Source organism: Triticum dicoccoides, chromosome 2B (assembly GCF_002162155.2).
Source record: "Triticum dicoccoides isolate Atlit2015 ecotype Zavitan chromosome 2B, WEW_v2.0, whole genome shotgun sequence".
NCBI lineage: Eukaryota > Viridiplantae > Streptophyta > Magnoliopsida > Poales > Poaceae > Triticum > Triticum dicoccoides.
In genome coordinates this window covers 623,792,450-623,818,218 of record NC_041383.1, presented here as the reverse complement: position 1 = coordinate 623,818,218, position 25,769 = coordinate 623,792,450, and positions in this window count along the sequence as shown.

The following is a 25,769-nucleotide window of genomic DNA, read 5'->3' as shown; positions in this document are numbered from 1 at the left end:
CATGATATATCCATCCATGCCCTGGTAGTATTTATAGCTTGCTGTAGCTTGTTGTTTCCTTGCTCCAAAGTTGCTTCATAATGTTGCTGTCAGCCTGTTAACATTAAGTTCAGTTGTTACCATGTGTTTTCCTAGTGTTCCATGCACCCTATGAACTTGTTCTTGCCATGCTTAGCTTCACAAACATGTCTTCTTACTGTTGGGTGCATTGCCATGCCATGTATTGCTCTGTAGTGAGTGGTACAAGCTCATTTACATGCCTTCATAATTCTGTTCCTGCCATGTTTGAATCTGTATTATAACTTGCTATGTTTACGTGGGTGCCATCATATCTTGTGATCCTTTTTGGCTTATGGTCAGTAAGGGACTTTTGAACTATGCAATTAGTAGATTCATGCCATGCCTTTTTTTGCCATTATAAGTTCCTGTAATATGTTGTTTGATAGCTCTAAACATTGCCACCTGATGTTATTTTCTGCAAAGTCTGAAACTATTATAACTTGCAATCTTACCATGCGTATTTGAGCATGTTCTAGTGATTTCTGGAGATAGCTCAGTGTTCATGTTTTGTTATGCTTTACCTGTACATCATGCCCATGCCTTTTGTTTTCATGTTGGGGTGCTGTAGCATGTTGTTTTGATGCTTGCAATATGCCTAGTTGCTGTTTTGGACAGCTTGTCCTTTAAACTTGTTTCATGTGTGTGTGTTGAACCGTTGCTCCGTTTTGAGTGTGCTCTATATGAAACTTGCTTGATTTTGCATGTAGTTTCATATTATCATGTTGCATCCTTGTTTTGAGGTGTTTGCTTGATGTTTGGGTGCATTTTGCATCAATGCCATGTTTAACTTGTTTTGCTCATATCTTCTAGGCCGTAGCTCCGAACTAAATTAACTTTATATGTAACTTGACTAGAATCTCATGTAGAACATCATGGTGCTCTTTAACTTGCTGTTTAACCATTTCAACTTAATGTTTGTTCATATCTGGACCAATTTCGAAATATGCATATGAGGACTTACCGGAATTGTTATATGTTGTTCCCGGCCTCATTTAAACTTGCCTTGATGTGTTGCTCTTGTTTGCATCATCTCTTGCCATGAGTAGCTTCATGTAGCTTTGTCATGCATCATGCTTGTTGTGCATCATGTCTTGTTCATGTGTGGTGTGTTTACTATGTTGTGTGCTTCTTTTCAATAGTTCCTGTTTCGTTGCGATCGTGAGGATTCATTCGTCTACGCTTGGTTTGGCTTCATCCGTTCGTCTTCTTCATGGACTCGTTCTTCTTCCTTGCGGGATTTCAGGCAAGATGGCCGCTACCCTGGATCTCACTACTATCATTGCTATGCTAGTTGCTTCGTTCTATTGCTTTGCTGCGCTACCTATAACCTGTTTATCAAGCCTCCCATATTGCCATGAACCTCTAACCTTTGACACCTTTCCTATGCAAACCGTTGCTTGGCTATGTTACCGCTTTGCTCAGCCCCTCTTATAGCGTTGCTAGTTGCAGATGAAGTTGAAGATTTCTCCATGGTGGACATGATTTTGGTTGGGATATCACAATATCTCTTATATTATTAATGCATCTATATACTTAGTAAAGGGTGGAAGACTCGGCCTTTTTCCTGGTGTTTTGTTCCACTCTTGCCGCCCTAGTTTCCGTCATACCAGTGTTATGTTCCCGGATTTTGCGTTCCTTACGCGGTCGGGTGATTTACGGGACCCCTTGACAGTTCGCTTTGAATAAAACTCTTCCAGCAAGGCCCAACCTTGGTTTTACCATTTGCCTCACCACCACCTATCCTTTCCCTTAGGTCGGCCAACCCGAGGGTCATCTTTATTTTAGCCCCCCGGGCCAGTGCTTTTCTAAGTGTTGGTCCGAACTGAGCTGCCTGTGGGGCCACCTCGGGGTAACTTGAGGGTTGGTTTTACTCGTAGCTAGTCTCATCCGGTGTTGCCCTGAGAACGAGATATGTGCAGCTCCTATCGGGATTTGTCGGCGCATCGGGCGGCTTTGCTGGTCTTGTTTTACCATTGTCGAAATGTCTTGTAAACCGGGATTCCGAGTCTGATCGGGTCTTCCTGGGAGAAGGTCTATTCCTTCGTTGATCGCGAGAGCTTGTCATGGGCTAAGTTGGGACACCCCTGCAGGGTATAATCTTTCGAAAGCCGTGCCTGCGGTTATAGGCAGATGGGAATTTGTTAATGTCCGGTTGTAGATAACTTGACACCAGATCCGAATTAAAATGCATCAACCGCATGTGTAGCCGTGATGGTCTCTTCTCGGCGGAGTCCGGGAAGTGAACACGGTTTCTGGGTTATGTCTGACGTAAGTAGGAGTTCAGGATCACTTCTTGATCATTGCTAGCTTCACGACCATTCCTTTTGCTCTCTTCTCGCTCTTATTTGCGTATGTTAGCCACCATATATGCTTAGTCGCTGCTGCAGCCTCACCACTTTACCCCTTCCTTTCCCTTTAAGCTTTGCTAGTCTTGATACCCATGGTAATGGGATTGCTGAGTCATCGTGGCTCACAGATTACTACAACAACAGTTGCAGGTACAGGTTTATGCGATGATCATGACGCGAGAGCGATGCTTGCTTGCGTTGGAGTTCTTCTTCTGTATCTTCTTCGATCAGGGGATAGGTTCCAGGTCGGCAGCCTGGGCTAGCAGGGTGGATGTCGTTTGAGTTTTTGTTTGTGTTTCATCCTTAGTCGGATGGTGCTCTTATGTATTGTGATGTTGTATTCGTGTGGCAATGTATGCCTGATGTATGTATCCCCATCTATTATGTAATGTTGATGTAATGATATCCACCTTGCAAAAGCGTTTCAATATGCGGGTCTATCCTCGGTGGGACCTTCGAGTTTCTTTTGGATAGGGTCACATATTGGGTGTGACATCATGGTACCCCTGGAGCGGCAGCCAATCATACCAGTAGAGAATGCTGGGTCTTTAAACAGATCGGCAGGCCAACACCGGAAACAGCATGAAGAGCTCCCAGGGCAAGTAGCCTAGATTATTAGGCTTAAGGATCGATCACTCGAGGATCAGACCCACTAAAAAACTAATTTTGGAGTGTCATAACTAGGCGCGAAGGCCACTTAAGGCCCCGTCACTCTGGAGATGGTCTTCGGATCGCCAAGAAATTTCCATACCAAAGAACTAACTGTCGCCATTACACCCTTAGGCAGTAGCTATTCAGCACCGCCAGGATACACTACGACTCAACGCATTATTACCCAATGCCCATGACAGTCTTAAAAAACCAGACCCACGTGATGTAGTCACAATCGCGGGCAAGACCGAGCTTCGCCTCGGCGCCGAAGAGTATTCGGCCACTTTATTAACAGAAGCAGCGAGTCACGGTTTTTTCAATCGAACCTTGATTCGACAGCCGAACTCCCAGACATCGATAAAGGAGTCCGAACTACTTCATGATATCCCAGCCTGATCATGGCTCATATAGATCCTCCGGCATAAGCTGGACGGGCCACATCCCACGGCTCAGCCGCTGCTCACACACGCCTTTAGCATTATTTGCAGGTTCGCCTTTGCGCATAACTGGACCGGCGACTTGGAATCAGCTCAGACGCACATAGGGGGGATCTTCACCCCACCCAAATACAATTCGGATATTACTCCGGACCTGCGCATAGCTCCCTACCGCCCGGTCCAACAGGTTCTGCCGTCATGCCTCTCTTTTATAACATGCACTGTACTCATACGCATAGATGTATTAGTTAAATACAACATGTAGAGTCATTTGTCGCTTATCTGCTATTATTCCTCAACGACATTTTGTCATAACGGCATCCGAACATCGTGTTATGCCTTAAAACGACAGGGGCTTCATTGCACCTGCACTATGGCAACAAAGTCCGACCACCTTCTCGGTCATTCGGCACCCCGAAGTTATAGCATTATATGCATCGGCTCCGAATCATGTCTTGGGTCATTGGTTTGGTTTGCCCGGCTCCCATGTTTTGGTACCTTATGTTCCGCAATATCGGCTAAGGTAGCGCTGGGAGAACTACTGCGATTGTGTCCCGGTTCTTTCGGATGAACACCTCAGTAGAGAAAGCCGAAAACTAACTGTCATGATAAGGCGAGAGCTGGTCAGCTGTTCGAGAGGTTATGAAATCTTTAAGGATTTATTCTGCATAATGCCATAATAAAATGCAGCGTGCGAAGGATCGGTCCACCGATCAGGCGCTATTAGAGCCCCTTGTGCGGTCTTCAGAACACCAGGGGCTGCGCCTCCCATATCGAATTCCTATGGCTAATTGAGAGTAATAAAGCCCTATAGTCCGATTGCCTAGTTCGCTGTGCTGAACACCTCCTTCACGGACCCAAGAATGGGATAAAGAGTGTTCAGGTGTATCCCGAACACCCCCGTAGTTCCTACGTGGGGGCAGAAGCCGACGACTGGCCAACTCTCTAAGACTAACATATAAAAACGGCCGCGCAGGAATAAAATTTAAATATAACAGGTACATGCATATAAGTGACTCTGTTCCGCCTTACAAAGGACAACACAACTGCCTTTAAGGAAAAATAATGTCTTTCGCACTTTGCTCTGCCACAAGGCAGGCCCCCTTCAGGACACCATCATAATACAATTCGGGCTTGCGGTGCTCCTTCCCCTCCGGCGGCCCCTCGGTCATCAGCTTCTCGGCATCAAGCTTCCCCCAGTGCAATTTCGCATGGGCAAATGCCATTTGGGCTCCTTCTATGCAAACCGACCGCTTAGTCACGTCCAGCCGAGGGCAGGCACTCACAATTCGCTTCACGAGCCCAAAGAAAACTGCTCGGAATGGGCTCGGCGGGCCATAGCCTAATAACCAAATCCTTCATGGCTAGTTCGGCCGCCTGATGCAGTTCGATCAGCTGCTTCAGCTGGTCGACAAATGGCACCGGATAATTCAGCGCCAAATACTGCGACTAGAAGAGCTTCTCGGCAGTTTCCTTCTCCTCAACTCAACAGAATTGGGCAGCATCAGATATGCTGCGTGGCAGATCCGCGAACGCCCCTGGAAAAATCAGGATTCAGTGGGTCACCATGAATCTTTCCTGCAATGGCATAAAACGCTCTGAATAAGAAAAACCCTTACCAGCCGCAATCTTCCACGCCTCCTAAATATCCTTCAGAGCAGCCTGGGCTTCCTCCCGAGCATCATTTGCGGTCTGGAGAGCTTGGATGAGTTTGGATTATTTCAGTAATAGACTCTGCTCCAAAGTCTCACTTTTCTTCACGGCCTCCTGAAGCTCTCGTTCAGCTTCCACGACCCTGGCCTCGTGCTTCTCGCGGAGGGCTAGCTCCGCGGCTGCCTTCTTTTCAGCCAAGGTGAGGGAGTCCCAGATTAGGGGGTGTCCGGATAGCCGGACTATAACCTTTGGCCGGACTCCTGGACTATGAAGATACAAGATTGAAGACTTCGTCCCATGTACGGATGGGACATTCCTTGGCGTGGAAGGCAAGCTTGGCGATACGGATATGTAGATCTCCTCCCATTGTAACCGACTCTGTGTAACCCTAGCCCTCTCCGGTGTCTATATAAACCGGAGGGTTTTAGTCCATAGGACGAACAACAATCATACCATAGGCTAGCTTCTAGGGTTTAGCCTCTCTGATCTCGTGGTAGATCTACTCTTGTACTACCCATATCATCAATATTAATCAAGCAGGAGTAGGGTTTTACCTCCATCGAGAGGGCCTGAACCTGGGTAAAAACATCGTGTCCCTTGTCTCCTGTTACCATCCGCCTAGACGCACAGTTCGGGACCCCCTACCCGAGATCCGCCGGTTTTGACACCAACATTGGTGCTTTCATTGAGAGTTCCGTTGTGCCGTCGCCATCAGGAAGGATGCCGCATCCCGTCTTTAAAGACAGCGCTGTCGCTAAAGGAGCTTTGGCTATCGGCCAAACTCTCCGGCTAGGCAGTTTTCTTATGACCGCCTGTTCGGCCGCCGCGCCGATGATGACTTCTCGGGTCATCAAAAGCAATCTCCACGTCAACTCAAAACCCGCCGAGCAATTGGATCCGATGGAGCTCTCTTCCTTAAACGAGCTCTTGGATCGCATCGCCGCCCTGGGAGTCGCTATAGACTACGATCAGATTGGGTTGAACCCGATCTAACAGAAATTGACTCTCCCCAGGTCATCCACCACGTCGCAGTGGTGGAGGAACAATGCGGCGAATCTTCACCCATCTTAAGGACCAAATATGTCCGGATTCCCGATCCCTCCAAGCCGGATATCCGCGGAGGGGAGGACATCGCTCAAGACCTGAACCTAAAGTCAGGCAGGAGGCCAGATTCATTGGACAACATCCAAGAACCCAAGCTTCCGAATTCGGAAAGTCCTGGGCCCCTGAGCCCCAGATTGGGCGAGGTTACGGATTTAACTCCACCCGCCCACCCTAACATAAGGGATCTATCCCAAGTTCGGCAAGAGCCCACAGAAACAGTACACCATTACTGGGCCAGATTCCTCCTGGTTATGAGCAGGATAGAGGACTGCCGCAAGGAGGATGCAATTTCATTCTTCTGCAATAATTGCACGAATATCGGAATCCTTAACGACATAAGTCGCCGTGACATTACACGCTTCGCTGACTTAGCATCCATGGTACGAAGATACTGTGTGATGAAAGTGTCCGGAAAACCGAAATAAAATTCTGGGACGATCCGGCCCTGAATACAACCCCAGTCCGAAGTAAAAGGGCGCATTATCGCCAGGCACCTAGGTTAAACACCAAAAAGCAAAAACCCTCTATAGGGTATGGAACCGTACTGGAGGGATGGCTCAATGGACCCTGTAAAATTCATAGTACAGAGGGCGTCACACCAACTCATAGCCTTAGAGCATGTTGGATACTCCGGCAGGTGGCCAGAAGTGGCGAGGAGCTTCTAACTCCAGATCCGCAGAGCACCAGCCCAGGAATACCAGTACGGTATCAACATTCTTTGAGACTTTCGCATCAAACAATATGCGAAAACGAACACTCCGCAGCCTTATCGAAGTCTACCAGGTAGCAACAATAAATCCATGGAGTGACACGGCTATTACCTTCAATGTCAGTGATGAACCTAAATTCCGAACAGCCCGAGCACCAGCCGCATTGGTCCTCAGTCCAATAGTGGACAACTTTCGACTTACCAAGGTACTCATGGACGGTGGCAACGGATTGAACCTCATTTATGAGGAAACCCTTCGAGAAATGGAAATAGACTGGAGCCGCATTTAACGAAGCAACACAACCTTTAGAGGAATTATCCCCAGTCGGGAAGCGTGCTGTACAGGAAAAATCATACTGGATGTGGTGTTCGGCACGCCGGATAATTACAGGTCCGAGGAGGTCACATTTCAGGTGGCCCCGTTCAGCAGCGGATACCACGCTCTGGTAGGGCGAGAGGCATTCACAATCTTTCAAGCTATACCCCATTACGGGTACATGAAGTTCAAAACGCCCGGACCCAACGAAATCATCACTCTTGCTAGTGATCCGGACATAGCACTCCGCATCGAAAAGAAGACAGCCGCACTGGCCCTTGAGGCACTATCCGAAGCCCTAGCGGCCGAAGAACTGATTGCGCTGCGCTCCACGGTGAACAGGGACAACGTGATACTCGATAAAAGATCCAAGTCCACCTCTTTTAAACCGGCGGACGAAATAGTCAAATTCCAAGTCCATCCAACGGACCCTACAAAAACGGCCTCCATCGGGGTGCAATTAAACCCTGATGTAGACGCCGCACTACGAGAATTCCTACGCGAAAATTGGGACATTTTTGCCTGGCATCCTTCAGACATGCCAGGAATCCCACGCAGGCTGGCCGAGCACAGCCTAAACATCCTAAAAGGATTCAAGCCTGTTAAGCAGGCTCTTTGGCGTTTCTCTGAACCTAAGAGACAAGCCATGGGAGAGGAGCTAGCCAAACTACTGGAAGCCGGATTCATCAGAGATATAAAACATCCGGACTGGCTAGCAAACCTGGTGATGGTACCAAAGAAGGACAAATCCTGGCGCCTATGCGTCAATTTCAAGGACCTCAACAAGGCTTGCCCAAAGGATCCCTTCCCCCTCCCCCGCATCGATAAAATCATCGACGCTACCGCAGGACACGATTCATTGTGTTTCCTCGACACATACTCTGGCTACCATCAAATTAAGATGGCAGAGCCAGACCAAGCCGCAACGGCATTCATCACCCCATACGGCCCATTCTGCTTCAACGCAATGCCCTTTGGGCTCAAAAACGCTGGTGCAACATATCAGCGCATGATTCAAACATGTCTGGCAAACTAGATCAGCAAAACAGTTGAAGCATATGTGGATGACGTGGTCGTCAAAACCAAGCATGTCGAAACTCTAGTCGACGACTTGAGGCTCACATTCGATAACCTTCGAACATATGACATCAAGCTTAACCCAGAAAAATGCGTTTTCGGCGTACCAGCCGGAAAGCTCTTGGGCTTCATCGTATCCGGTAGAGGAATTGAAGCAAACCCAGCCAAGATCCGAGCTCTTCCACAATTGGATATTCCAAAGGATCTCAAGCAAATACAAAAATTGACTGGATGCGTGGCGGCTTTAAGCCGCTTGATCTCCCGCTTGGGAGAAAAGGCATTACCCTTTATCGCCTCCTCCGGCGCACCGAACACTTCAAGTGGACGGACGCTGCCATGGCCGGACTCGAAGAAATAAAAGCCATATTGGCAACAGACCCGGTCCTGGCCGCGCCTAACATCGGCGAACCAATGCTATTATACATTGCGGCAACTCATCAAGTTGTAAGTGCAGTGCTCGTCGTCAAACGAGAAACGGACGGACACAAATTCCCCCTTCAAAAACCAGTTTACTACGTGTCCACTGTCCTCACTCCATGCAAGTCACGGTACCCGTATTATCAAAAGATAGCGTACGCGGTATTCATGGCGTCCCGGAAGCTACGACACTACTTTCAAGAGTGTTCAATAACAGTAGCCTCCGAAGTACCTCTTAATGATATTACAAACAACCGCGACGCGACGGGCCGGATTGCCAAATGGGCCATTGAGCTCCTCTCGTTCAACATAACCTATAAGCCACGGCGAGCTATCAAGTCGCAAGTTTTGGCCGACTTTGTCGCCGAATGGACTGAAGCCGAACTCCCTAAAGAGTACGGCACATATTCCAACTGGATTATGCACTTCGACAGCTCCAAAATGTTAGCGGGTCTGGGGGCTGGCGTCGTTCTGATGTCCCCAACAGGAGATAGAATTCAATACGTACTCCAGATAATGTATACGGACTCTAACAATGCAGCCGAATACGAGGCCCTTCTACATGGTCTCCGGATGGCAGTCTCCATGGGCATTCAGCGCCTAGAGGTGCGCGGGGATTCGAACCTCGCGATATCCCAAATAAATGGAGATTTTGATGCCAAGGATCCGAAAATGACAGTTTATCGCAACGCCGTCCTAAAAATGTCAGCTCGGTTTCACCATATAGCCCGGGAAAACAATCAGGCAGCGGACGTCTTGGCACGCATCGGCGCAAAGCGCGATGCATCCCCCCCCCCCAACATTTTCTTGGAGCGGCTATTCAAGCCATCCGTACAATGGGAAGGGGAATCCGGAAATAACAACCCGGATCCAGCCGCACCACCTGACACCGAACATTCTGACACAACGAGAGGCTCTGCCAATGAAGTAACATCCTCAGCCCACGTAATAATGGCAGTCATTGCCCCATGGACAGAACCATTCTTAGCCTACTTAACTAGGCAGGAACTCCCCGAGGACCAAAACGAGGCACGCTGCATAGTGCGGCGATCTAAAGCCTATAAAGTCCACGAAGGAGAGCTTTATAATAAAAGCACCACCGGAGTCCTTCAAAGGTGTATCTCCGAAGGGGAAGGGCGGAACCTTTTGGCTGAAATTCACGCCGGACTCGGTGGGCACCACGCCGCAGGCTGGGCCCTTGTAAGCAAGGCCTTCCGTACTGGATTTTATTGGCCGACGGCCCGGGCAGATGCTCAGGACTTAGTCCAACGATGCGTCGGTTGCCAATTATTCGCTAACCAAAGCCATATGCCAGCTATCGACCTCCAAACTATACCCATCACCTGGCCCTTCGTGGTCTGGGGGCTTGACATGGTTGGACCCCTTAAAGGGGGAACCCACAAGCAAAAATACTTATTGGTCATGGTTGACAAATTCACCAACTGGATAGAGGCCAAGCCTGTTAAGACGGCCGAATCCGGACCCGTGATAGACTTCATATCAGGGTTCGTACACCGTTACGGCGTCCCCACAGCATCATCACTGATAACGGAACGAACTTTATGGCCGATGAGGTAAAACTCTGGTGCAAAAACATGGGCATCAAGCTCGATTACGCTTCAGCCTATCACCCACAAACTAACGGTCAAGTCGAGCGGGCAAATGGTCTAATCATGAGCGGCATCAAACCCAGACTAGTGCGGTCCCTCAAGGAATCTAACACGCACTGTGTAGAGGAGCTCGACTCCGTACTCTGAGGGCTACGGACCACGCCGAATCGCACTACCGGATTCACACCATTTTTTATGGTATACGGCGCAGAGGCAGTTCTGCCCTGTGACATAATTCATGACTCACCTGGCGTGCGCATGTACGAAGAAAGATAAGCCAAACTTGATCAGCAGGACAGTTTGGACGCCTTGGAGGAGGAGCGCGACGTGGCAAAAGCCCGTTCCGCATTCTATCAATAGCAGGCTCGAAGATATCAAAGCAGAGAAGTACGGGCCAAAACCTGCAATGTTGGCGAAATAGTTCTATGCCTGCCGGACAAGAAAAAGGACAAACTCAAGCCCAAATGGGAAGGTCCCTTCATAATCGACCAAGTGCTGACTGGTGGAGCGTACCGTCTGTGAAATGCATCGGATAACCGACTCGAGCCGAACCCATGGAACGCAGCCCGTCTACGAAGATTCTACGCCTAGCACCGGACTCTGTGTTCGTCTCCTTCCTCTATCCATTTTTTACACATTAGTTGTCTTATATTTCTCTCCTTCTCCCTCCTTTTCTCTTACAGCTTTTTAAGGGCTCGTTTGCGCCTCATTTGCACACAATTGACGCGCTATTCGCGCTCATTATACCTGGGGGCTCCTTTAACAGAAGCTTGTTTATACGGGCCTCGTGCCCAACACATGTGTCACACTTCCGCATGTACCTTTTATTCACCATTATATGCATCGATATGACTTAAGTTTTGGCCAAGCTGGGTTGCCTGGCTCCTGTGCTTACCCCTACGTTCCTGATTGTTCGGCTAGGTCGTAAAGGGAGCACCTCTGCTATTGTTACTGCCGGGTCAGCCAGATGTGTACCTCAGACTGGGTGAAGCCGAAAGCTAGCATTCTTAAGGGAATATTCGGTCGGTGAACTAAAAGATGATTTCTTACTCGTTTATTTATCTGCCCCCAAATGCTTTTCTGATTTTTTCGCAGTCCAGACATGCACTTTAGGGCATGCCTCCCAGGGAAAGGAACCCCTAACGGAACTATTCTCCCTGGAAGATGTTTCTTACTAACCATGTAATATAACATAACTAGTTGGGCACTTGTCTGATAAAGCACTAATGACCCCTACGCCTGGTCTCCACGCATGCCCCGGTTCTTACATAACCGAGAGGGTATTCGGACACACTCTGGACTATCGGGTCCCGAGGTTGAAGCGAAAAGGTCTGCCATGACAAACAATCTACAATCCGGCTAGAAGGCATTTTACATGCCATTTTAAATTATATAGTCAGTTTGACTGGGTATATTCTTCTTCGATACCATCCAACATGCTGTCTAATTTACAGTCCTGTTGGGAATACTTGGCGGCCAGCTCTACCTGGCCATACACTAAACTGACAGGGATTTCCTTCCCATCGGGCCCCATAGGTCCGACCTCGGCCATGTGGTTTGGGTCAGCCTTCATGTACCGCGTCTTCACCATGGCCCAGGCCTCCCTGGCGCCTTAACGGTAGGCCGATATCTTCCATAATCGGAAGCGCCGCCGCGCTCCCTTCAGCTTCTCTGCAAGCTCTCCAAGGCCTTCGGGCATGGAGACGGATGGCCACAGAGCCTGGGCGACGCCTTGCATCACCTGCCGAACTCGTTCGTGCAGTTGTGATAGCTCGGGAAGAAGGTCACCCGTGAACCGGGCATTTCCTCCGCAGGCCGACCTGTTAGCATACCTACAGACATAACTCTGTCAATCGACTTCCTCGCTGAACTCTTTTTTGAAAGTTTGTTCAAGCACTTACAAAAAATGCCGCGTCGAAGCCGCTGATTCTCCTTTACGGAGTCCGATAGCTGAGCACGAACATCCTTTAGTTCATCGCCTAGCTGGGTGTTGGCATCTTGAATCTTGTTCTTCTCTTGCCTCACCCTCATAAGCACGCTCTCACCGGCCTTTAACTGGCGCAAGAGTTGCTGCTTGTATGGATCAACTCCGGTGCCATCTGCACTATTATTGTCAGAATTGCACACATGCCGCACTTCACAACATACTTATCTGTCGAAGCATATATTACCAGAGGGGGGCCTCCTGGGCCTTCTCTATTGTGGCTAGTGCGGCCTCAAGTTGGGCTTTGCACTCTTCCAGCTCCTGGGATAGTTGGGTATTCTTTTCTGTAAGATCCTGCATAACAAATGATCCTTAAATCAGTTATTCTAACTGTTTCAAGTCTCGGGGGCTACTGACATATATAACCATCAAATTTTCTCACCTGTATGTCTTTTACATACTGTTCTGTGGCTCTGGCTAGACCATTTTGAGTGGCACGGAGGTACGCATCTCCCGTATTAAAGGCGTCCAACGCCTCTTGGAAAAAACAAGCGTCACGAAGAACAGTCTGTTGACGCCTATGGTTCATGGCACTCTCCACCTCGGAATTGGTGGCAGACAGCCCGTCCGCATCCTCTGTCGAAGGAGCGTCCAGTGCATGCCCCGTGTTCGCCTCTGCTTCCGGACCCGGCCTTGAAGCCTGGCCGGTGAATATAGTCCGGCGGGCTCTCTTCTTCCTGAAGAGAGCATGAGTGTTAGTATGCCTTGAGGGCATAAACCCTGGGCATTAAAATTGCACGCCGTACCATTGCGCCGGCGTCTCGATCCGGTCCACACTTCTTTTTAGCCTGCTGGGCCTCGATGGCCCTTGTTGGCTAGCCACCACGGGCTCGGCCCTCCGCCTCAAGGACTTCCCTTGCAAAAAACGCCATTGGTAAACAGTGATAAAAAATAAGCATGGAAGGATCCTCTTGAAAGTACTGGGACTTCGGTCTCGGTTACCTTTGAGGCTGGAAGTAGTCCGGGATAATCGGCCGTAATGGCCACCAAGGTGTTATCCTTGCTCAATTGATGAAACACCCCATCAATCAGCTCCACATATAATTCCGGGTCGAGGGACCGTTCCGGGTCCTCGGGTTGTGGAGGAGGGCTGTTTATCTCCTTTACAGTCTGGCGTAGCTCCTGCGTTAAAATTGCTAGACTAAGTACTTAACTATGGGAATATGAAAATGGATAGGCAAGTGAAAGTGTTCGCTTACCCAGCTTGGAGGATTGTACATAGAAAATCACCCTGTGGGTTGACACGGAGGAATTCCTCCTCTTCTCCCTTGTACAAAGCAGACAAGATCTTCGTTAGAGTGGCAGCCGAGTCCGGCCCCTTGCGACCACACTGGGTGGCGTCGTCCTCCCCGTTGAAATCCCACATGGGGTGGCCTCTGTACTGAAGCGGCTGCACCCCCCGCGTAATGCATGTGTCCATGACCTCGATCATGGTCATTTCGGAATGAGCTAACAACCTTATCCGGCTCATCACGTAAAGGACGTCCCTGTCATTTTCCTTCTGAGGGCTCCATGGACGCCAGCTCAGGCGCTTCCTCAAGGGAGCATTATCGAACTCAGGGAGGCCGATCCGTACAGGGTCCGGCAGGGGGACGTCTTCTATATAAAACCAATCTGAAGGCTAGTCCTCGGACACCTTATTTGGGGTTCTGGATAGATATCCGGTCCCGGTGATGTGCCATAGTTCGGCTCTGCCCACTTGATATATCGACCCCTCCTAAGAACGGGGCACGAGGCAAAACAACTTCTTCCACAGCGCGAAATGGGCCTCGATGCCCAAAAACAGCTCGCAAAGGGCTACGAAGCCCGCAATATGCAATATGGAGGCAGGCGCGAGGTTGTGTAACTGGAGGCCATAGAACTCCAGGAGCCCCCGGAGAAACGGATGAATTGGAAATCCGGTCCCTCTTATTAAATAAGGGACAAGGCATACCTGCTCTCCTTTGGAGGGATTGGGGATGCTCTCCGCTTGCTCTCCGCCATTATAGGTGGCAAGCCCGGCTCGAACTGGGACCATGTATGCTGGGGGGAGGAGCCCCTTTGTTTGGAGTGCTACTAGCTCGCTGTGCGGGACGGAACACCTCTCCCAATCTCCGGGCCGAGGGCTGGAGGGGCGAGAGGAGGAGCTGTGTTGACCGGCCATGATGGAATGGATCTCTGTCAAATGCGCTCCGATGAATGCTCGCGAAGGGAAGATGGCGTGATTTGGATCTAAATCCCCACCTCTTTTATAGGCGGCCCATTTGCGCAACTAGGGGGGTAAATGAAAAAAACACCCTATCTTTTCGCATTCTTTTGACACGTGGAAGATGTCCATTATTGGGCGCAGAAGCCAAGGAGCGCAACATTCATCAGAAGCCGGACACTATTCGACAGGTACATGGGATTTGGAGAAGAACCCGCCTTGCAATGCCGAAGACAAATCTGCGTGCCGGACTCATCGTCATTGAAGCCTGGTTCGGGGGCTACTGAGGGAGTCCCGGATTAGGGGGTGTCCAGATAGCCGGACTATAACCTTTGGCCAGACTCCTGGACTATGAAGATACAAGATTCAAGACTTTGTCACGTGTCCAGATGGGACATTCCTTGGCGTGGAAGGCAAGCTTGGCGATACGGATATGTAGATCTCCTCTACGGTGGTATATGAAATTTGTCTTGCAGAGCCGGACACGGTCCTTGTGTTCGGAATTTATCTTGGAGTATTCGGAGATGGAACCCGCCTCGCAATGCTGAAGACAATCTACGCGCCGGACTCATTATCATTGAAGCTTGGTTCAGGGGCTACTGAGGGAGTCCTGGATAAGGGGGTATCTGGACAACCGGACTATATACTTTGGCTTGGACTATGAAGATACAAGATTGAAGACTTCGTCCCGTGTCCGGATGGGACTCTCCTTGGTGTGGAAGGCAAGCTTGGCGATCCGGATGATAGATCTCCTTCTCTGTAATCGACCTTGTGTAACCCTAGCCCCCTCTGGTGTCTATATAAACCACAGGGTTTAGTCTGTAGGACTCAACAACAACAACAACCACAATCATACCATAGGCTAGATTCTAGGGTTTTGCCTCTCTGATCTCGTGGTAGATCAACTCTTGTAATACTCATATCATCAAGATCAATCAAGCAGGAAGTAGGGTATTACCTCCATCAAGAGCGCCCGAACCTGGGTAAACATCATGTCCCTAGCCTCCTGTTACCATTAGCCTTAGACGCACAGTTCGGGACCCCCTACCCGAGATCCGTCGGTTTTGACATCGACAGTGACCCATAGAGAATAAATGGATCTTCAAGAAGAAGACTGACGCTGATGGTAATATTACTTTCTATAAATCTCGACTTGTCACAAAAGGTTTTCAACAAGTTCGAGGAGTTGACTACGATGAGACTTTCTCACCCGTAGCAATGCTTAAGTCTGTCCGAATCATGTTAGAAATTTCCGCATTTTATGATTATGAAATCTGGCAAAATGATGTCAAAACTGCATTCCTTAATGGATTTATTAAAGAAGAGTTGTATCTGATGCAACCAGAAGATTTTGTCGATCCTAAAGGTGCTAACAAAGTGTGCAAGCTCCAATGATCCATTTATGGACTGGTGCAAGCATCTCGGAGTTGGAATATACGCTTTGATGAGGTGATCAAAGCATATGGTTTTATACAGACTTTTGGAGAAGCCTGTATTTACAAGATAGTGAGTGGGAGCTCTATAGCATTTCTAATATTATATGTGGATGACATATTGTTGATTGGAAATAATGTAGAATTTATGAATAGCATAAAAGGATACTTGAATAAAAGTTTTTCAATGAAATATCTCGGTGAAGCTGCTTATATATTGGGCATCAAGATCTATAGAGATAGATCAAGACGCTTGATAGGACTTTCACAAAGCACATACCTTGATAAAGTTTTGAAGAAGTCAAAATGGATCAGTCAAAGAAAGGGTTGTTGCGTATGTTACAAGGTGTGAAGTTGAGTCAGACTCAATGCCCGACCACTACAGAAGATAGAGTGGAAATGAAAGTCATTCCCTATGCCTCGGCCATAGGTTCTATCATGTATGCTATGTTGTATACCAGACCTGATGTGTGCCTTGCTATAAGTTTTGTAGGGAGGTACCAAAGTAATCCAAGAGTGCATCACTAGACAACAGTCAAGAACATCCTGAAGTACCTGAAAAGGACTAGTGATATGTTTCTCGTTTATGGAGGTGACAAAGACCTTGTCGTAAGTGGTTACATCGATGCTAGCTTTGACACTGATCCGGATGACCAAGTCAGAAACCGAATACATATTTTTATTGAATGGTGGAGCTGTAAGTTGGTGAAATTCCAAGCAGAGCGTCGTGGCGGGATCTACGTGTGAAGCGGAGTACATAACTGCTTCAGAAGCATCAAATGAAGGAGTCTGTATGAAGGAGTTCATATTCGATCTAGGTGTAATACCTAGTGCATCAGGTCGAATGAAAATCTTTTGTGACAATACTGGAGCAATTGCCTTGGCGAAGGAATCTAGATTTCACAAAAAGATCAAACACATCAAGAGATGCTTCAACTCCATCCGAGATTTGGTCAAGGAGTGAGACATAGAGATTTGCAAAATACATACGGATCTGAATGTGGCAGACCCGTTGACTAAGCCTCTTCCACGAGAAAAACATGATCAACATTAGGACTCCATGGGTGTTAGATTCATTTCAATGTAATCTAGATTATTGACTCTAGTGCAAGTGGGATACTGAAGGAAATATGCCCTAGAGGCAATAATAAAGTTGTTATTTCATATTTCCTTATTCATGATAAATGTTTATTATTCATGCTAGAATTTTATTAACCGGAAACTTGATACATGTGTGAATACATAGACAAAATACCGTGTCCCTAGTATGCCTCTACTAGACTAGCTTGTTGATCTACGATGGTTAAGTTTCCTAGCCATGGACACGTGTTGTCATTTGATAAACCGGATCACATCATTAGGAGAATGATGTGATGGACAAGACACATCCGTTAGCATAGCATAATGATCGTTCAGTTTTATTGCTACTGCTTTCTTCATGTCAAATACATATTCCTCCGACTATGAGATTATGCAACTCCCGGACACCGGAGGAATGCCTTGTGTGTGCTATCAAATGTCACAACATAACTGGGTGACTATAAAGATGCTCTACAGGTATATCCAAAGGTGTTTGTCGGGTTGGAATAGATCAAGATTAAGATTTGTCACTCTGAGTATCGGAGAGGTATCTCTAGGCCCTCTCGGTAATGCACATCATATGAAGCCTTGCAAGCAATGTGACTAATGAGTTAGTTGCGGGATGTTGCATTACAAAATGAGTAAAGATACTAGCCGGTAACGAGATTGAACTAGGTATAAAGATACCGATGATCGAATCTCCGACAAGTAACATACCGATGACAAAGGGAACAACGTATGTTGTCATAGCGGTTCGACCGACAAAGATCTTCGTAGAATATGTGGGAACCAATATGAGCATCCAGGTTCCGCTATTGGTTATTGACTGGAGAGGTGTCTCGGTCATGTCTACATAGTTCTTGAACCCGTAGGGTCCGCACACTTAATGTTCGATGATGATATGTATTATATGAGTTATGTGTTTTGGTGACCGAAGGTTGTTCGGAGTACCGGATGAGATCACGGACATGACGAGGAGTCTTGAAATGGTCGAGAGGTAAAGATTGATATATTGGAAGGTAGTATTCAGACATCGGAAGTGTCCCGGAATGTATCAGGTACATATCGGAGTACCACGGGGGTTACGGAACTCCCCGAGGGAAGATATGTGCCATAGGAGGGAGGAAACCAGCCCACAAAGGGGTGGCGCGCCCCCCACTAGGGAGGATTCCGAATTGGACAAGGGGAGGGGGCGGCGCCTCCTTTCCTTCTCCCCCTCTCTCTCCTTCCCCTTCCCCCCTCTAGTAAAAGGAAGGGGGGGGGGCGAATCCTACTAGGACCCCAAGTAGGACTCCTCCTACTTGGGGGCGTGCCTAGGGCCGGCCTCCTCTTGCTCCCTCCTTTATATAAGGGGGGAGCCCCTAGAACACACATCAATTGTTCCAAGCCATGTGCGGCACCCCCCTCCACAGTTTACGCCTCCGGTCATATTCTCAGAGTGCTTAGGCGAAGCCCTGCGCGAATCACATCACATCACCGTCACCATGCTCTCGTGCTGACAGAATGCATCTACTTCCTCGACCCTTTGCTGGATCAGGATCGAGGGACGTCATCACGCTGAACGTGTGTAGAACTCGGAGCTGTCGTACGTTCGGTACTCGATCGGTCGGAACAACAAGGCATTCGACTACATCAACCGCGTTAAGCAAATGCTTCCGCTTTCGGTCTATGAGGATACGAGGACACACTCTCCCCCTCTCATTTCTATGCATCTCCTAGATAGATCTTGCGTGAGCGTAGGATTTGTTTTGAAATTGTATGCTATGTTTCCCAACACCTAATGCCCCGCAAGGAATGGGCAGAGGACCTCTGTGATTCAGTCAAGACAGAGGCAGCCTACGGCTTCATCATTTCCCATAGCGGCCGTGTCAACCACGATCCCAACGATATGGTGGCCAGGCTCGAGCGCATCCTTGGCGGAATTGATGTCCCGACGAAGTAGAACATCACCAACGTGATATCTTGAGGATGCCGGTGATGAACGGAATTTGCTACCAGGCCAGAGACATCAAAATGGAGAGGTTCCACGGAGATATCATGCTCGCGATTGCACGCTGACAAGCTCTTCTGGAAGAGGCCCAACAGCCCCAAGAGCCTCCCAGAGCCAGCAGCTCCATAAGCAGAGGCAGGTTGGGACACTTGGACTGAATGGCCGCAAGGGTGCTGTGCTAATCATGGAGTCCAAGAAGACAATCGTCAGAAGGCCGCCAACTAAGCCTTTTATCCTATAATTTATTATAATTGTATGCATATGTAGGCCATGAGTGTTTTGGGCCTTGACGCATGTGGCATTTCAAATTATCCTGAATATGTAAGACAATTATTAACCATTGCCATTATAATTTTTTCTCAACATCGAGTAAAGCGTGTGCAGGGACGCCAGAGCGGAGCACGCCGTGCCCGCCTCAATGGCGAGCAAAACGCGCGGACGGACGCAAGCAGAGTGCACCACGACCGCCTCAACGAGGAGCAGAGCACGCCGCGACCGCCTCAATGGCGAGCAACCATGCGGTCAACGTTATGGCACCTCGTTGGAGGGGCGACGGCGCATCCATAGGACACGATGGTGATATCTTGACTGTGTGTGATAGTGGGCAGACACATACGCGTACATCCAAGAACGCGGGCCCATGTTTCAGGCTTCCGATGCGTGGCATACGGTTGATCCAAAAGAAATGTTTGCGATGAGCTAGAACAACAGAAACAGGCTTTGTAGGCCCAGAACCATCAATAAATTTTGACATTGTCTATCATCACATTGTAGATTACAACGCAATAAGTAATTGCAAATCTGTTCACACCTATCAAACTAATATGTGTTCACACTTAGCACCGGGCTATAAAAACTACCCACTCGAAAATTACTTCATAGTTCCTCTCCTCATCACGCACAAAATTGGTCTTTCCTATCAAGTTGTTTTGCCATGACCGGTAGGAGGAGTTTCGGGTGGACATATAACCAGGCAACAAAGACCAAGGCCGCAGAAGCACTAGAGAGGTCCCGCTGCGAAGCAGCAGTCGCAACAGAGATGTCTCGGAGCGCCGCGAAGCCCTTGAACAAGCTCTCATGGGCACACAAGGGCTCTCACAAGCGCACCCGCCGCATCGGCGATCACGATGAGCTGGCGTTGCTGAAGTCCTTGGCCGGTGACGACGACATTCTTGTTGGCCTCGTTAAGCAGCAGGAGCTGGTCGACGGCTTGATGAAGCTGCTCGAGATCATTGATGCCTTGATTGACAAGGCAACCAGCCTCGTCAAGCATTTCATGGGTGACATTGCGAAGCTCCTCAAGGCGCTCGCTGAGAAGGAGGAGGAAGCCGCCGGCTGGAAGATGCCGCATGAGCAGAGAAGTGCATCGGGGATGACACTGACAACGGTCGTCAAGGAACTGATGGGTGACTTGAGGAAGCTCTGGATCGAGCGCGAGCAAGAGGTGGAGGAATCCGTGGCTGCTTTCAAGCAAAGTCATGAGGAATTGAAGGAGCTGGAGGATGTCATCGCCCGGCGATCCATCGACGAGTAGAGACAGTAGCGACCCAGATTGTTGTCTGCAATTTCCTTCTTCTCTTGCCCCCGTGTCTTCCGTGCTTTGCCGCATGTGGCATTTTAAATTATCTGGAATATGTAAGACAATTATTATCCACGCCATTGTAATTTTGTCACTGTATTATCCGCTACCATTTTATTTGTTATCGTATTATCCGCTGCCCTATGTGGCAATTCAAATTAGGCTAGAATACGAGTTGAAAACACGAATAGAGCAAATGCTGTCGAGGGATCACAAGCAAACACCCTCTGTCCAGGTGCTTTAATTAACCACCTATTAAACAGCGGCTCAGTCGCCATTAATGGAGAAGTTGTGAGCGAGGCGGGCGGCTGGCGGATGGAGGTCAAAGAGCTCGCCTCCCGGTGAGCATGGGCGGCCTTGCTGCTCGCACATGTCTTGTCGAGCCTGCGAGATGGACAGGATGCACGCGTCCTATTGAGCCTGCGCAGCGGACTGCTCGCACGCGTCTCATCAAGCCTGCACGGGGGACTTCTCGCGCTCGTCCCATCTAATCAAACAACTACACGCATGCCACCGAGTATGGTTAAATTTTGGCAGAGGTAGTGGCCACATTTAAATGGTTACGGGAACACATGGTTCATATAATACGATCGTTTGCGATATTAACGTGTGAGCTATTTGTTTCAAAAGGACTTCGTTGGCTATTAATGTGTGGGCCTTGTCTCAAACTGGACGATTTTTTTACCAGAGCATATATGTGCCATGTCATGAAACCATGCCAAGTTTCATGTCTTTTGGGTGAGTTTTTGATTTACTGGGATTTGATAACAGAGGACGATGAGAAGTTTGTAATTCATTCCCATTCCTTAAATGAGACCTAAACATGCACCCAATGACACATGTATGATTTCCCACCCATTTTGCTTCACCGGAGCATGTGCTTGTAGTTCAAATTTGAATCATGGACTACATTACATGCCTAGAAAACTTAATTAATAAATACAATGGCCAAATGAACCCTGAACAGTTTCAAATTTCAGCATGACACTCATGTTATTCTATGTTGCCTGTACAAAACAAAGTTCAAGGTGAGAAGAGGCAACGATTATCGTTTCGCCCACAAGAGGGGCATGTTTCCCCCACCGGAACCACGAGGGTTGTGAGAAGCTTCGGTTTGTAAGAGGCTTGTAATATATCTTCGCCCAAATTGAACAATTATTTTACCATGACATATATGTTCCATGTAGTGACACCATGCCAAGTTTCATGATTTCGTGGTGATTTTTGGATTTACAGAGATTTAAAAACCGAGATTCACAATGTTTGTGGCCAAGCTAGGACGCCGAGACGGTTGAATTCATTCCCATTCATTCCATTGGACCTAAACATGCACCCCAAGGACACATGTACATTTTTTCTAGCCATTTTAGTGCACTGGAGCATGTATTTGTGGTTCGGATTTGAATTATGGACATTAAATGCCTAGAAAACTCATAAAAAAGGTCAAACGAACCCTAAGTAATTTCAAAGTTCAGCATGAATCTCCCATTGTTCCGTGTTGCGTGTAGAAGAAAATACATGGCTAGAAGAGGGAGCGATTATCATTTTGCCCACAAGGGGACACGTTTCCCTATCAAAATCACGAGGGTTCTTGCGACATGCTTCAGTTTTTAAGAGGTTTGTAATAAAGCTTGTCCCAAAATGGACAATATTTTTACCACGACATATATGTGCCATGACGTGACACCATGCCACCTTTGATGACTTTCTGGTGAGTTTTGGATATATGGGGATTTAAAAACCGAGATTCCAAATGTATGAGGACAACCCAGGATGCCAGTACAGTTTTAATTCAATCCCATTCCTGGCATGGTACCTAAACATGCACCTAACGACACATGTATAATTTTTCTAGCCATTTTGGTGAACTTGAGCATGTATTTGTAATACAGATTTGAATTATGGCATAGGAAACTCAATTAGTGTATAAAAATGGCAAACAAACCCGGAATAAGTTTAAATTTCAGCACAGATATCCTGTCGTTCCATGTTGCTCGTAGAAGAAAATACAAGGCGAAAAGAGGCAATGATTATGTTTCGCCCGCAAGGGGAACACGTTTCCCTATAGGAACCATGAGGCTTCTTTGAGAGAAGCTCCGTTTTGTAAGAGTTTTGTAATAAAGCTTGGCCCAAATTGGACAATGTTTTTACCATGACATATATGTGCCATGACATGACACCATGCCAACTTTCATGACTTTCTAGTGAGTTTTGGAATTACGGGGATTTAAAAACCGAGATTCCAAATGTTTGAGGATGAGCCAAGACGCCGGTACGGTTGTAATTCGTTCCCATTCCTGGCATGGGACCTAAACTTGCACCCAAGGACACATGTATAAATTTTCTAGCCATTTTGGTGAACTGGAGTATGTATTTGTGGTTCAAATTTGAATTATGGACACTAAATGCCTAGGAAACTCAGCTAGTGTATAAAAAGGACAAACGAACCCTGGATAAGTTTAAATTTCAGCACGGATATCCTATCGTTCCATGTTGCCTGTAGAACAAAATACAAGGCGAAAAGAGGCAGTGATTATCATTTCGCCCACAAGGGGACATGTTTCCCTATCGGAACCAATGAGGCTTCTTTGAGAGAAGCTCCAGTTTGTAAGAGGCTTGTAATAAAACTTGCGCTAAAATGGACAAAAAAATTTCCTCGACATATATGTGCCATATCGTGACACCATGCCAAGTTTCACGATTTTCAAGTGAGTTTTGGATTTATAGGGATTTAAAAACCGAGATTCTTCTCAAGAAATGTTTTCAAATAGCACACGGTTCACTCATGAAAGTCGTGTGACTGCCAAACCATGGCCGATGCCCCCTCCCCCTGCTGCGCACGCGATCTGAATCATGTGTTCTGATTGGCCAGAACCCAAACCCCAAGGATCGTACGTCTGCATCATTGGATGATCCTAGATCGAACGAGAATCCTCAGCCCTTTCAACAACACATGCAGTATATGGGTAAGCACTATGCACATGCATCGTGCTAGCTCACGCTTCCTTCTCTACTAAGTTTTCTATATTAATGTTGTTATATATCCAAACTGGCTACCGTTTCCCACCACTCCTGTCATTGGTTTCCCGCCTCTTCTCCTATCGTTTCCCGCTACTAGTGTCAGTGCTCATTGAAGACTAGGCGGTGACACACCGACCATGTAAATATCGCACACAATTTCTAAAAGCACAAATGTGTGTGACAGGAGGGAGTAGGTCCCATAGGGTCACCAACATGAAACACCTTAAAGGGAAGGAGGCAATTCCTATCAGCAAGGGGCGGCTTCCCATCCGCTAGCCTAGTCAAATAAAATGCAGAAGTTAAGCGTGCTCAGGCTGGAGTAGTCTAAGGATGGGTGACCCGGTGGGAAGTTGCATATCTCAAGCTTCATTTAAATGCCATGACACGGTCATTATATAGATAAATATCTCCATAGTGACCTACCATGGAAATTATATAAACCTTGGCATCCTTGTTTTGCTAATTTGTAGACTATGTTTTTATTGGTTATTTTTTTCTCTAAAAAACTAAAGAATGATTGACTCTATAGTGACCTGTCATGGAGATTATATAAACCTTTTTTAGGTCGCATGCAGGGTATAGGGGGAAGGGTGTTTTGGTTGAGCATGTCTCCCTTGTGCGGTTTATAGACGCTGCACATATCTGTGAGCTCCGCGAGGTGTATATATTATCCTTTACCGATAATGAGGGGGCCCAGACAATCTATCGCTTTGACCCAACAATGAGAAGTGTTTGACCATGATGGTTTCCTATTGCTATGTGTGCCATGTTAGACCAAATAAAGTTTGAGCGCATGTGTTGTACGACACCCCTTCCCCTGCCGCCTCGAAGTTGGGAAACCGACATCGTACGTATTGAAACCAGACTTGGGGTCGGGAACGGTGTTTGATTTATAATGTAGTTGGTGGCCCATCAAAGTTGTGCATTTGGGATTTAAACACATCACACACCACCATACCCATACATATTTTCGGGCCGCACCTAGTGTATGCAGGGTCTTCTGATCGACCACGTCCCCCTTGTGCGGTTTTTTGTGACGACACACATATCTGTGGGCTCCCCGAGTGTATATATATCATCCCTTTGACTGATAACGAGGGGTATGTGTTGGCCATGAATGGATACCTCCTAGTTTGTGTTAGGACCGGTCACCGTCACATGTCGTTCAACCAAAGCTCGAGCTCATGCGTTGTCAGGATACCCTCCCACATGCCCGGATTGCTGGGTTCGACCTACACCGTACCCTGCGTATCTCGTCCTTAACTACCCGGCCTTCATGGTTGTTGTCTGTGTCAAGAGGTAGGAACCACGTCTAAATTGTACATTATTCTATATTGAAAATACACATCACCCCTTCCAACGTACATCATTTTGGGCCGCATGCAAGAGGTGTTGGTTTTGTGGTCCCTCTCGTGCGATTTTTATGATGGTTCAATCTATTGGCCCAAGCAGTTTATCAACAACAACAGCTGTCATTTGACCAAACGATAGATTCACTGGTCCGTCTTATTGTAGGTCATGGCGGCATGCATGTATGACCAAAGTATCATTACGTGCATCCGCCCTGCTAACACAAAGTAGGAGGTGGTGGGTCAAGCACCCTAGCTAGCTATGATATTATGTCATTATAGATTATCCAAATACTACAAAAAAAAGACACATCTGTGACATTTTCGGCCGAACCAATTCTTTTTGTCATACTTATGAGACTTCTATGATGATAATTGTGACAAAACCCGATATCATCATAGATGTGGTGGGCTCCTACTTCTATGACAAAAAATCATGACAGAAAATGGGCCTTTCGTCCTGGGCGGGCTGGAGACGCAACTGCATGACATTCTTTGGGCCGTCCATGATGGGAAAAACCATGGTAGAAGTGAGGGCGAGGAAAATTTTGGGGAGTTCCCGATTATGGTGGGTGGTCGGGGGTCGAGCGATGCACGTTTCTCTCGTACACATACATGCGTGTGTGCGAGGCGTTGGGATCTAACTAAACCTGAGCGAGGCATTGGGCTCTAACTGAACCTGGGCGATTGCGCTAGCTACGTTACTAAACCCGAGTGATTCCTTCGCTACTGCTGCTAACTTGAGCCGATCGAACCCTGCTGCCTC